The sequence below is a fragment of the Letharia columbiana genome (genome assembly GCF_014066305.1).
Source record: "Letharia columbiana isolate WasteWater2 chromosome Unknown Sc0000005_s0, whole genome shotgun sequence".
In the NCBI taxonomy this organism is placed as follows: domain Eukaryota; kingdom Fungi; phylum Ascomycota; class Lecanoromycetes; order Lecanorales; family Parmeliaceae; genus Letharia; species Letharia columbiana.
Genome location: NW_023501041.1, coordinates 436,954 through 448,920, shown reverse-complemented (window position 1 = coordinate 448,920; position 11,967 = coordinate 436,954).

Below are 11,967 nucleotides of genomic sequence, written 5' to 3'. Positions count from 1 at the left end.
TTAAGTATAAGAGCTTAAAAGAAGAGATTATAATAGATTTCGCTATCTATTAATTAGAAAGATACTTAGAATTCTATATTATAAATTCTTTCTTCTTATATTAAACGCTAACTCTTAGAGTCTATAAATTTTTTTTAAAATAATTAAGAGGTAATAGACTTACTAATATATCATCTAATAGCTCTTTACCGCTAATCTCTTAATTCTTTATAAAAGCTATTTCTTATACTTAATAATAATAGAGTAATAACTTTATATCCTTAAGTTTTTAGCCGTTTACGCTATCTACCTTATAAGCCTCTTTAATATTTCTATTAAGAGTTATAATTAATTTTAAGATATAATTCTTTTTAATTACGATATCTTTTTTTCGCGATTAATACTTTCTACTTATAAATATATCTAGAAATAAATAATACTTCTTAATTAAGATTTATATCTTAAATATTTATATTCGTTAAATATGCGTTTTATTTTCTTTAAACCTTTCTTTTTATTAGCTTTAATATTTCTATTAGATTTATCTTTATCTTTCTTTCTTAACTTTTTAACTTTTTCTTTTTTAATCTTATAAATAACATCTTAAACTCTCGCTATTATATTAAATTCTTACTTTTAATTTAATTTATATTAAGTTCGTTTATAACTATTATTTAGCTTATAATACTATAGAGTTCGAATATTTAAGATCTTATTTTATATTTTCGATATATATACGTAATTAATATTATCGCTTAAGACTCTCTCTTAAAGTAATTATCATTATACTTTAAGCGTTTCTTTACTCGCTTATCGCTAATACTTCTCCTCTATCTTATACGCGTAATAGACGTAGTTAATTCTACGATTTAAATCTTAAATCTTAAACTTTATATAGAGCTAAAATAATACTTTATAGTAATTAAGTATAAATTTCTAATTCTCGATATTTAGTTAAGTTTTAAGCGTACTTTTATAAATTAAAAAGAAATATTTATTAATCGAGTCTTTAATTAAATCGATATCTTTATTTTATTAAATATCTTTATAAATAAAGCTATCGACGATATAAGAATATAAAAATAATAAGAATTTTATACTCTTATAGATTATCTTAATAAGCTTTCGTAGAAAAAATTTATATTTATAAATTATTCGAATTCTTATCCGATCTATAAGCGCGTTTTATAATTCGATTATATTTTATTTATATAGATTAATACTAAATAGTATCTCTTTCTTAATAATCTTCTTATTAATAATAAAGATTATATTTAGATTCTTACTTCTAATCTAGTTTATACTAAAATTATTTATAACTATTATTTAACTTACGATACTTTAAAGTTCGAAAATTCGAGATCTTATTTTTCGTATTAAAATTATTAGCTATATATTTATTTAGATAAGAAGTTCTTATTAATAAAGAAGATATAAAGAGACTATTATTAAAATAATAAATTTATATATTTTTCGATAATTAGAAAGATAATTAGAATTCTATTCTATATCGAGTATCTTAACCCTCTTCTATCTAAGTAAAATACTTTTAATTATCTTATTCTTATTTTTTATATATTTTCTTCTATTATATATCGACGTATTATTTATATAAACTCTATATCTTTAATTATTAATATAACTCTTTTATTATAAATAGCGTAGAGATTATTAATTATATAATTTATTAATAAAATAATAACTTAATAGAAAGCTAATATACGATAAAATTTTAATATTAAAGCCGCTTCGATAGCTTCTTATAATATATTTAATATAAAAACCTAAATCTATATAATATAATAAGGTGGTAATATTATATTAATAATCTCCTATATTATATAAGCGAAAGATCTTTTTAAAAGAAGTAAATTAGTTAATTTCTAATATCTTTTAATCTCTTATAAAGTAATAGCTAAATTATTATTAATTATATATATATATTACTTAGTAAAATATTATATTACTATACTTACTTTCTTATTTCCAATATCGATTTTTAGTCTTTATAAGTAAAGACTCCGATATACTCTTTCTTACGATCTTTACACTAAAAGCGCGAATAATTAGAAATTTATTTTATTTAATTTTTTTCGCGATTATCTTTTTACGACTAGAAGATTTTAAGATTTTCTTTTAATTTAAAGTCTTAATATAAAGATTAAATAGACGATTATCTAGCTAATTATTTATATTATTAAGAAGATTATTAAGATTTATATTATCTTTCGAATAGGTCGATTTAATACGTAGATCGATATCGCTATCTCTATATAATAATAATATAATAGAATCGCTATCGAAATTAATAATTATTAATAATATATTATTATTAAATTAGATTAAGATAAATAAGATAAAATAATTACGATATAAAATATCGATAAGAGAAAATATTTAATTTATAATAAAATATTAAGAAAGAAAGAAAGAGAGAATTTCTACTTATAGCTTTAATATCTTAAAATCTATCTAGCGTTATACTAGCGAAGCTTATTAAATTTAATTTATTAAAATACGTTATATAATATAATAATTATATTTCTAATTATTATTATAATTATATTAGTTAACTCTAAAGAAACTAATCTTTTAACTAGAAGATTTATATCTAGATATTTAATAACTATATATTAAAATATACTTACTTTAAATTCTAAATATAAATATCTTTACTTTTAAACGAGATAAAAAAGCTATAGATTTAGAACCGGATATTACTAAGAGTTATCTACTATTTTCTATTATATTTTAACTATTTACAATTATTAATATACTCGTTAATAAGAAAGATATACTATTACTATATAAATTTAGTCGCGATATTAATAGTAATTATAGAAACTAAAGCTATCGAATATAAGAATACCTGTTAATAAGAAAAGTGTATTATTACTATACGAATTTAGTCGCGATATTAATAATAATTATAAGAATTAAAGCTATCGAATATAAGAATATCCGCTAATAAAAAAGGTATATTATTACTATATAAATTTAATCGCGATACTAATAGTAACTATAAGAATTAAAGCTATTAAGTGTAAAGATATAATCTTTAATTTAATATAGATTTTAAGATAAAAAACCTCTTTTATTAAAGTAGTGGTATTTTTATAAGCGTATATCTATATTTAAATCGATTTAAGAAGTTTTATTCTATAAATATAAAATATATAAAATTATTAAATTAAGTATAATAGTTAAATATTATTAATTAAGCGTAATAAGTAAAATAATAATTAGAATATCTTATTCTTAACTTAGAATAGTTTTTCTTTTATTTATTATATATTTTCTTTTTATAAAAACTATATCTAGACTTTAATAATACTATATTATTATTTATAAGCTTATATCTTATCGTAATTATCTAAAAAGCTATATATCTTTTAATTATAAAGTAATTCTTTTTATATAAAATATATATAATTAAGCCGCTAGATATTAATTAGTAATTTTCTTTATTTATAATTATTAAAGAATAAGTTATATTATTAAAATTACTCGCTAATTTTATCTTTATAGTTTCTTAAAGTACTTATAATATAGAGGTTTAAATTCGAAGCGAATTAATCGATTTTGAAGTTATATAAATTAAGATCTTCTTTATTATTCGAGCGAATACGATTTAAGAAATAATTAAGTTCGTTAATTTCTATAATCCGCGGATTTCCTTTAATATATAAATTTTTAAATCTAATTAGTAATAATTTAATTAACGCGTATAATTAATTTACTATTTAATTTAGATATACGTAATCGACGTAACTACGCACTTTTCTTATTTATAATTATACTTCTTAAACTTCGCGTATAATCTTCTAATTTTTACCTTCGCGAAGTCTTATTTTTACTTCGCTTCGATAATTTAGACGAGCTTAGATTAGTAGTTAATAAATTATTAGTAATTTTCTAAGCTTTCGTAATTATCGAGTTAATAACTTTAATAAATAATAATACTATATATTAATAAATCATAATTAATATTATAATTAATTATCGCATTAAGAGATATAGCGCTATTAGATATATACTTACTTTATAAAAATAATATTATTAATTTAATTTAACTATAGAGTATAGAGAAAATAATTTTATTTTCTTTAAGTATAAATAATATCGTAATAAACGAGCGTACTATAATATAATTATTATAATAATAAAAAGAATTTTTAAAAAAGAAGAGGATAAATTAGAAAAGAATAATATTAAATATTTATTATCGAGTTAACTAATATTATATAACTAAAATCTTATTAGAATAAAATACTATTTAAAGATAGATTAAGTTTAAATATTAATTAGAAAGCTAATTAGAAAAAGAAGTTAATTTCTTTTTTATTAATATATATCGTAGAGCTATATATAAGCGCTTCTTTCTATATTTCAAATATACTTTAAATATCCACAGCTGTATATATACGCCCCCTTTCATATTTCGTACATATTTCATATATTTCGATATTCTTTATATACCGGCGGCGGTATATCTATTAAAGATAATCTCATTAATTTAATCAATTTCTATTTAATCTCACATTTATTAGTTATAAGAAAAGCTCTTTATTCTAATATTATAACTTTATTAATTCATTATTCTTAAATATCGAACCGCGTACAGCTTACAATTAATCCACTTACTTTCTTCTCTTCTTCTACTCTAAAGATAAAAAAAGATACTATTTCTTTTTCGCCTTCGCCTATAACGAACTAGTTATTATTTTTATAAGACTAAAGATATCGGCTTAAAGACGATATTATCTAATTAAAAGTAAAGAATATAATACTTTAATATTTTAACGCTTAAGTAAAAGATATTATAATATTATTCGAATAAGAGAGAGTTATATTAATAAGAAAGATTTTAAAATTTAAAAATAGTTTTAGCGTAGTAGAAGATTTAATTTCTATATATAGAAGATTTAGATAATAACTAGTCTAGCTAATTAAATTATTAAAATATCTAAATTAGATTTTAATTCTATATTAACGCTTAATAAAATAAGTTTAATAATTTTAAAATATTAATATACGTTTTTATTAATATAGTTAGCGATTAAAATACTAATTAAATAAATATAATTTCTAATTTTAATAATTAAAATAATATAGTAATAAATAAATACTAGTATTAAAGTAAATAAAGTATATATTATATTAAATAGAGAAGTATTAATAGCTAAGCTAATTAGAGTTTTAAATTAATTAAATTAAATATTAATTCTATATTAGCGTTATTATATACTCTTAAATATATAATCGCTAATTATAACGTTAATTAGAAAGAATTAATCTCTAATTTAAAATATCGAGAATAATATAGCGATATATTATTAAAGTAATATAAGTTATTAAAGCGATATAAGTTTCTATTATAGTAAGAAGATAGAATTTATATATTAAATATTAATCTCATTTTATTTCTAATATTTTATTCGTTTATATATCTCTTTTAATTTCTCTTTAAATATCTTAATCTTAAGATATTAACTAAACCTTTATTTAGCGTAAACTTAGCTTTCTTAATTAATAATATTTAATATAAGATATTAATAAGTATATTTTAGCGTAAAGATAATAATAAATCTTACTTTCTTTTTAATATTAATAATAAAAAATAATAGATATAGTAGTGAATAAAGATAGTATAGGTTATATAGAATTAATTTAAATTTAATAGCGATTATTAGCTTATTTATTAAGGCTTAGAAATTAGAAAATCTTAGAAATAAATATAATTTAACGAATATACGCTCGTCGATTCCGAGAAACCATATATTATTTATTATTACTATAATAAGATTCTAATTTACTTATCTATAGATTACGAAATAAGTAATATAATAGTATATATTAAGTCTAAAGAATATATTAAGAAATCTAATTTAAGTAGTTTATAATAAACGAATTTAATTAATAATTATAAAAATTAGATATATTTCTAAGCTAGATAATATAGATTATTAATAAATAAAACGATAAATAGAATATCTAATTTACTATTTACTCTAGAAAAGATAATATTAAGATTCTCTTATAATATTAGAAAATCGAAAGCTTATACGCGAAGACTTCTCGAAATAATTTCGTCGCTAGATTATAAATATTAATATTTTATTTATAATTACTAATAATTCTAAGATACTATAACTCTTATATTATTTTAATTTTAATATATAATTAGAGTTAATATCTATTATAAAGAATTAATTAATAAGAAAAGCTATAAAGCTAGAGATAAAATTATTAAAGAATTTATTAATTAATAATACTAAAGTCTCTCTAATTTTAAATTATTAATTATCTTATAACTATTAATTATTTATAATAATTCTAGCCTTTTTTATTAATATTAATTAATAATAATATAAGATTTTTATAGACTTTAAGTATATCGAAGATAAATATACTAGCTAGAAACTTATAAGTATTATTAATCTAATTCTTATAGAATATAAGATTTAAAATTATATATTTAAACTTATAATTAATAACGCTAGTAATAATAATATACTCTTCGAAGATTTAATTACTTATCTTTCTATTTTCGTAATAGAAAACCCGCTTAATATTAGAGAATTTAAGTTCTTAAATTATTTATAATATATTTTTTATATAGCGTATATTATTTAATTAATTTTAAAAGAACTTCTAGATAATATTAGAATTACTTTAATAAATAAGAAATTCTAGAGAAGCTAAGATAATAAAGAAAATAAGAATTAAGTTTAAATAAGTATAATTAATCTATCGATAATTCTAATAAAAATATAATATTTCTTATTATTATTCTAATTATTATATTATTAATTATATTAAAATTTAAAAAATCGCTATATATATTAATGCTAGCGATTAATATAAAGAAATCTTTTTATATTATAAATTAAATAACTTTAAAATAAGAATATTTTAATATTAGATAAATATTAATCTTTTAAAAAGAAGTAATATTATTAAAAACGCTCTCTTAAGCTCTTTTAGAATATTAAGACTCGCTAAAATTTAACTTATTAGATATTAATCCGCGCTCTACTTCTTTATATTAATATTATATACTTTTTAAAAAATAAATTAGCTATCTACTTAAGATTAAGTAATAAGAAATAATTATAAGTAGAAATTATAGTCTAGGCGTCTAAATAATTTTCGATTAATTTCTAATAAATTTAATATTTAATTTAATTTATTAGATTTTTTTATAAATTTATAAAATTAATAAGTAGAGAAAAGAAGATTATAATTTACTACGTCTTTAATATTTATAATTATCTATTTAATTATATAGATAAAAAGCTTAGAAAATTAAGAAGAAAGAGAATTTCTTAGAAAAAAGAATTTTTTAAAATTTTTAAAACGATTTATAAGAAATTAGCTATCTACTATAATCGAATTTAATTAAATTTAAACTATCTATATAAATAAATTACGCTTTTATATCTAAGTTATAATAATATAAAATTAAAGAAATTAAATTAAAAGATTAATACTAGAAAGAAGCTATAGACGAAGATTTACTAAGAAGCGCTTAAAAGAATATTTTAAAATTATTAAAATATTAATATAAGTAGTTAATTATAAAGAGTTAAGCGAATAAATTAATTAAATAAAAATATGCTTAATTAAGCGATAAAATTCGAGGTTAAAAATTTAGATAATAAGAATAAATATAATTAGCTTTAGTAATATAGACGAAATAATAAATCTTCTAATTATTATTCTAATTATAATCTTATCTTTAATCTTTATAAAGCTTCTTTTAATAATTTAGCGAATCTTTTAATTCTAAAATAATAAAAGAAATTAAAATCTAAATACGCTATAGTTACTTAAATAACTTATAATATTCTTTATTTTCTCGCAGAGACTATTATATATAAGCGATATTTCTTAATAACTAAAAGATATTATAATACTTAGAAGTATTATTTATTAATAATATTTTATACTCTAATAATAATTCTTTATATAAAGTATTAAGAAAATAAGTTTAAATAGATTAGACTTAATTTTAAAGAAGATCTTAGTATATTAAATTAGATTAAAAGAGCTAATAGTACTTTATATAAAAATTTAATTAATAATTATAATAATTATATTAGCGAAGATAACGAGTTTATAAAAAGTACTTTAATAAGTCTAATATTTATAAGTTTATTAAGATATATCGTTAATACTCTATAATATATAGAGAGATAATCGATAAATTTATAATTAAAGAGAATTAATAATAATAGATCTAGTTTTAATAAAAAGATCTAAAATAACTCGAAAAGCGAATTTATTTATAAATAATTAATAAGTTTAATTAGATAAAAATAAATTTAAGATATTTAAAAGAATCGCGATAAAGTAGAATAGAAGAGTAAGTTAGAGTTTAAGAGAAGAATAAATATAAAGTTTATTAAGCTTATCTAACGCGTTAAAATAAATATATAAATAAAGATAATTATAGAATTTTATTCTTATAATATTTAAAGATTTAAAATTTAGAATATTCTTTTATATTATAATTTTAAGAAGAAGAATAGAGACGCTTATAATTCTAATTATTATTCTAATTATTATTATTAATAAAAAGATAAATAGCTATATTAGATTATTCTTTATATTCTCTCTCTCTTAATAAAGAAGAATAAATATATTCTATATATCTCAGTCGAATTATTCTATAAATATAGAAATCTCAGTAAGAATATTTTATATATATATTATTTCATAATATAATTTTATAGATATATCATACCGTAAAATATCCCGCCAAGATCCCGAACCCATATTAGAAAAATGGTATGATATCCGACCCTACTTATATCATATTCGGGTACGATATAATATTACTTAATATGGAATATTTCATGAGATATATTATATCTTTCCGGCCAGTAGCTATAAGTTATTATTATTTATAAGATATTTCTTAATATTTCTTAGAGATATAGACTTATAATTAGAAAGGGCTATAAAAATAAAGTAAAGTCGAGTATATATTTATAGCTTAGTATTTAAATTATTTCTTAAATAAATTTCGTTATAATTAAGTATAAAATCGAGTTTAATAAATTTTATATAAAATCTATTAAAGAGCTAGATTATTTATTAAAAGAAATTATATTCGCGTTTTATCTTTTTACGATAATTTATCTCTTTATAGATCTTAGCTAGCTAGTTTATAACCTCGCTAACTAATATATAAAAGTTTATAATATTTTTACGTCTTCTATTTAGAGTATAAGAGATTACTTCTCTATCTATACGTAATAAAAGATAGATAATTCGAGATATCTCGATAAGATAATAATTCTTATTATCTAATAACTTTTCCTTTATTTTAACTAACTAATTCTCTTATATAGAGTTTTTATTATTAATAAAGAAGAGAGAATTCGATAGTTTAATAAACTTCTCTTTCTTATAAATAAAGTGTAAAACTTAGATAAGCTTTATTAAGATTAACGCTTATATCTTAGAAATAATTTATAAATTCTTAAATATATCTAATCGCATTATCATTAGCTATTATCGAAGCTCTCTATTCTATTCTTATAGCTCCTCAATCTTAATACTAACTTACTCTAAGCGTTATTAAGCCTCATCTCATTAATTTACTATCTTATCCTTCTTAGTCTTAAAATTAATATATTATTTAGCTATATCTCGAAATTAATCTTATTAATAGCGAAGATTACGAAGTATAGTAAGAAATTAATTAAGCTTCTTATCGACTTAATTACGTAATTAGTTAATATTAATAATCTATTATAAATCTATAGCAGTCGCGATATCCTCCGCTATATCGTTAAATAATAAAAACTATTATTAATTAAATATCTAAGTAAGAAGGTTGCTAACTCGATTTATCTTACTTAATTATATATTAAAAATAATAGTTTTAAAATAAAGATAAGAGAGTTATATTATTTCTTCTAATTTTTTAATATTATAAATACTAAGCGAAGAAGAGAAAAGAAAAACTTCTTATAATATCTTTTATAAGGCTTTACTATAAATTCGAAAAATAATATTATATTTTACGAGGACTTTTTTCTCTAATTTATAAACTATTTAGATTATTATAAAAACTATAAATAATCTAAATATCGTTCTTTTAAATACTTTTACTTCGCTTAAAAAATTAATTATATAATTATTAAGTTAAATAATAATTTCTTTAGATTTACTAGTTATATAAATAAACTAATTTAATAATTACTTTATTTCTCTAACTAATTATAAGATCGTTACGCTATCTCGATAAATACTCTTTATAATATATTATCTATATAATAGATTTATCTAGAAATACGATAACTTAACTTAATATCTTATTAAAGCCTCTATTAATAGATTTCTTAAATTCGTCTATTAATTCGAATATAGTAAGTAAGATAATCTAGTTATAGTATTAGAATCGATATAGATATAATATTAATATAAATATATTAAATAAGATAATTAGATATCGAATAGCTATATAGATAAAAGATATTAGATAATAGTAGATAACTCTACTAAGATACGCTAGGCTCTAATAGGCTATAGAGTTAAATAATATATTAAGAAAGATATAGAATACGATCGTAATAATTAATTTAGACTATCGAAGATCTAAGTAAATACTCGAGATAGATTTATATAATATAAATAGTATAGATTATTAATTCGCTAAAGTATCTCGAAGTAGTAATAGAATTATACTAAATTTCGATATATATTAATATTAATAATAATAAATAGGCGGATAAGAAGGCGAAGAAGATTACTAGCTAGCGAGAGTAAGTAATTTATAATAAAAGAGTAAAGATAAATACTAACGAAATAGTCTAATTATTAATTATATAGATAAGAATAATATTAACGATTAAAATAGCTATTAAAGACTACGCGATGAAATAATAAACTATTAAATAGATTAATAAGAAGCGAGGCGATATTCTTAGAAGAATTTAATTAATATCGTCGAAATAAATATAATTTCTATATTCGAGAGTTAAGCGCGCTAAAACGTCGCTAATAACGTAAATAAAGATCGAGAAAATAAATCTTAAGATCTTTCTTTATAATCGATAAATATCGGATATAGAGAATAAAGAATATAAGTATAGAGCGAAGTAGACGACTCAATATATTCTTTACGAATATAGATTATTTAATAAGAAGCGAGGAATATAATAAGTCGAAGAAAGAAGAAAGATAAAAGAGGAGGTTATTACTTATAAGAATATATTAATAAAATTACGCTACGCCTCTATAGCGGCGAACTTTATAAGAAGTACTAGACTTATTAAGTAATATTAAGCCCTTAATAAAAATTAATAATAAGAATTTACTAGAATAGACGATTAAAAAGAAGAATACGGTTAAGACGAGAGAGTCTTAGCGATATAGAGTATACCTCTTTTTAAGGATTAAGTATAATAAAACGTAGAATTATAATAATAACTTATATAGTCTTATTTATTTGAGATTATATAATTAGTTAAAAGGATTAGATAGATTACGTAACTCGCATAGTCGGCCACTAGGGTAAGACTTTAGGGTAGTATGATGTAATCAATCAATCAATCTCTCCTACACACACGAACGTTGTCCTTGTTCCACCACATTTCTCATTTTGCCCCATGAACAGCAGATGTAGAAGGGGCAATGCCTCCACATTGGCACCAATGAAAGGGCCTCTTCCCGCTTAAACGCGCTTTCTGCTGCTCATCTACTCATGGACTTCAGATGCTTTTTGGGTCGATACCCGTTGATTCGACATTATTGAGGACGCAGCTTCCCTCCTCAACGCTCTGCTTGCAAACCTGCATTGACGAACAGCACAAGCGTTTGGGCCCATATCCATGAATCGGCGCCAACAAAGATGCTTCTTCCCCTGCTAGATCATCATTTGTACAGCACGTTTACTCATGAACAGGAAATATCTCCGGGTTGATACCTACAAGGCCATAAATTATGTGTGCTTTCCGAGGAAGCTTTACCCAA